Source organism: Bos mutus, unplaced genomic scaffold (assembly GCF_027580195.1).
Source record: "Bos mutus isolate GX-2022 unplaced genomic scaffold, NWIPB_WYAK_1.1 CTG604, whole genome shotgun sequence".
NCBI lineage: Eukaryota > Metazoa > Chordata > Mammalia > Artiodactyla > Bovidae > Bos > Bos mutus.
Genome location: NW_027220084.1, coordinates 6,475 through 10,294, shown reverse-complemented (window position 1 = coordinate 10,294; position 3,820 = coordinate 6,475). Strand labels below are relative to the sequence as shown.

At 54.3% G+C, this 3,820-nt stretch overlaps 1 pseudogene; it reads right to left on the bottom strand.

Annotated features, from left to right (window-relative positions):
* On the bottom strand, positions 1 to 3,113 carry LOC138987076 (testis-specific Y-encoded protein 1-like; annotated as a pseudogene).
* Positions 3,114 to 3,820: the final 707 nt, after the last annotated feature.

Here is a 3,820-nt window from a genome sequence, read left to right as displayed (position 1 = left end):
TCACAGCCCACGTGCCAAGGAAGCCAGTCCCCAGTTAGGCCCGGAGGCATCCAAGATGGTCACCTGGAAGGCAGCTTCCTTCTGAGTGTCACCTGGTGCAGATCCCATAAGACAAAATCAGAGATTTTGCTCCAGCAAGACTGGCAGAATCCTCTCTCAGATGCAGACACACACTATTGCCCCTCAGGCCCCCAGAGTCAGAGGCAAGACCCCAGAGGAAAGAAGGAATTCACGTCAGGACTTATAGTACATACCATGGGGTATCTTTGGTAAGACAGCTATTGCCTAGACCCTGGACCCTGAAAACCAGCAGGCCTGTAACTGCCCGCAGGGGCTTCCCTGTATCCCACTCTCCTGAGGTCCCTTGGGACATGCAATTAGCTCACCTCCCTTGCTCCCTCCCCGTTTCCTCCCTCACAGGCTCATTCGGGCAGAGGGTCAGACACGTACACCCCCCTGCACTTTCCTCGCCTTTCTGCACTGCCAGGGCGGCAGGCTAGAAGGGCCTGTAGGCATGCCACACTCACACTCTGTCTCTCTTAGGTTGCCTGTGGTTTTGCAGGTACAGCTTACTTTAGCATGTCTCGTGTTTTGTGTCGCAGTTTGTGCCATCCTCAGGGAGGGAGTGTGCTGGCTGTTGGGCTGCTCCTGGGCAGCACTGGCCCAGGACCTTCCCAGTTCTCCTTCTCACGTGTGTGGAACAAGTCTCCAGTGCAGCAAGAAATCTATGCCCCTTTCTCCTTCAGATCTCTACTCAACTGGGCAGGACCTTAGCCATCTCACCATTCTGGGTCTTGCCATAGCCAAGTCCACCATTTCAACAGGCCAGCCACGGCCCCCCAGACTGAAGGCCCCACAGGCAGTTGTTTCAACCCCCCCACCTTATTGGCCCTTTGTGAATCCTCAGACCATGCACCCCCTCTTCCTAGTCCAAATACACCAACAACATAGTAGAAATGGTGAGTGTGTTTTGTAATTGGCCTAATTGCAGATATCTGGAGCCACAGTCGGGAGTTATCACTAGCCATCCTTTCCTCGTTGCCATCCTGGACAGGGTCACTGCAGAGATCCAGCAACAAACCACCTTCAGACTGGGGACCCTTGTGCCTCCTCTTATGGTTGCTCAGCACCTCGTCTCCTGTAGCCTTCATCTCTGCATCTGCCCTGGGCCAGACACACACACACGCACACACACACACACAAACACAGCCGACACAAGCACATGCATGTGTACACACACATGCTCAGCATGGGACACAAACACAAACAAGGTACACAGGTGTTTCAGAAGGTTAACACGACCGAGTCCTGCAATGTCTGAGATGGTGACAGTAGGCACCATGTCCTGCCCTTGGGGCTCCCTGTCCAACTTCCCCAAACTCTTCTGTATTTTCCCAAGGCAGCTTGAAGCTGCTTCCACCACCAGCATGTGTGGTGGTGGTGATACGCCGAGTGGTGAATGTGGAAATTCACAGAAGATCCCAAAGTCAGCACACAGGTGCACTTGGACCCTGGAGTGGACACCCTTTCAATGATATGCCTTCCCAGGGTAAGGGGAAGGAGTGAAGTGCCCAAGCTATCTCAAACTCAGTGAGTAACAGGAGCCAGGGGATGGCAGGACCCGTGGAAGAATGATTCTGAAAAAAGATACTTAATTCACCCTCCCTCTGATTGTATCACCTGGACTTTGGCACTGCAACCACAGCTGATTTGAGGTACACTTGCTTCACTCATGGACACACCAAATACCCAAATCCACAGTCTAAGGATGTCACTTGCACACGCACGACCCAAATTCAGCCTCCACAGCCAGCTTGCATGACTCTGAGCATCCCTATTTGGGAAAGGACAGTGTCCTAGATACTACACGACTGTCCCTTCAGGGCCCACCTCCACACCTCCTCTCCACATATGTTTCTGTCAGTTACGCTCATGGAAGAACCTTCCTCCCCAGGGTACTACTTCAGGGGATCATCCCACACATCTTTGCTGATGATCTGCTGGCAAAATTAGCAAGGTGAGCCAGCAACCAAGAATTCCATAATCAATCGTTAACTGTGCAGGTCTCAAACCACCATAACTCAGCAATCCTGTTCGATTCTAGGCAGTTTAGCTGAGAAAAGTTAAGGCTCCTGGTGTCCAGCCTGTGGCTGGGTGCTCCCCATTTGAAGCCCCAGAATCAGTCGACAGGAGTGGAATGACGTGCCCTATACCCTGCAGAAGACAGGGGAGATGGGTGCGGATCCCACAGGTGGACCATCCACACCCTTGCACACCCACACTCTTCACCCTGGGAGCCATGTTTTACAAACAATGTCAAGGTAACTATACTTAGTGATCACCGTGCTCAAGAAGTAGGGGTGGTCCTGAAAGGAGAAGATCACCTTGCAGGGGGACCATGGATGGCTCTGCAACTGCACCTGCCAGGGTAGGGAGGAGGGAAAAGTTTCCTGCACCTCCTCCTCCTCCTGAGCAGCAGACTCCAAGGGCAGCAGAAAGGATACAGCTATGGCCCAGAAGCAAGGGATGCCCTGGATGATGGCGTTCCTCCGAGCCAAGTCAGGCTTCCTCCTCTGATGGTTCTTGCGCATGAACCGAAAGTAGGCCCTGCAGTTTTTCTCATGCCCAGACCTCAGTTCCACCTTCACGGCGGCCAGTGCCTGCAGTGCATCTTGCCCCGAAGGTCAGTTGATCTCCTGGGCCTTTCCTGGCCCTGCTCCTCCACCATCTTCTCTTCAGCTCCTGGGAGGACCCCTATTGCTGCTCTTCATCTACCACAACCTCCACCTCCTCCATGATGTCTTCTGCAGGCAGCTGGAACCCCGGCCCGATCCCCGCCACATCTCGGTACACCAGGGGCTCACTGTCATCCACCGCCTCCAACCTGAAGAGGGTGGCCTCTTTGCCTGGCATTACAACTAGTGGCTCCAAGGTCCCAGCCACGCAAAGCATCAGGATGGCAGGCCACGGGCCCCAGCACCCTGAGCACCAGGGCTTACAACTAAGATGGTCCGGGGTCCTAGGACACTCCTGCATTCCTCTGACCGCCTCTCACGCTCCTCTTGGCCCTGGTCGCGAACCCAGGCTGGGGCAGATACGAAGGGATGGGTCATAATAGCACAACAAGTGGTGCACAAATGTGGCTCAGGCTGCAGTAATCCTGTGGGACCCACTAGCTCTTTGGGGGCAGGGAGTGAGGGGGATGGTAGGGAGATGGGAGCTCGTGTGTGTGGGGTGGCCTGAGGCTGAAGAATGGGTTGGAAGACAGCACAGGACTTGGTGAACAGGCTCTGGGGAGATCAGCCAAATAGGCGGGGCCCTAGGGGGTGAGCCACTCTCGAGCTGCTGGCCCAAATTAGTGCAAAGGCTGAGAGTGTGGTGGGCGGCACCCTTACGGACACATCCCTAGACCAGACTGCATCTTCGACGGTTCCTGGGCTCCAGCCCACCCATGTGGCATATTCTGCTCCAGGGAGGTAGTGGGTTTTGCATCTGCTGCTAGCCCAGGCACAGTCATTGACCAGGCTCTGGAAATTCCAACCACAGATTCCTGCTCCACAGTCCAAACAGCACACTCCTGTGTCCCTTGGGCCCATCAATAACTAGGAACTCTCCCTGAGTATCCAAAGGATAAGCAGGGCACCACATGGCTGGATACTTTTCTCCATGGGATAGAGAACCTGCTCCTGTCTGGATGCTAGGGAAGTAGGGAAAAACCCCACTGTTTGCTACAGTTGATCTCCACTGTTCAGGGACACCAGAGCCTTAGGGTACAGAGCTCAATCTGTGTCTCTTTATCTCTGCTTCTGGCATAGCACTA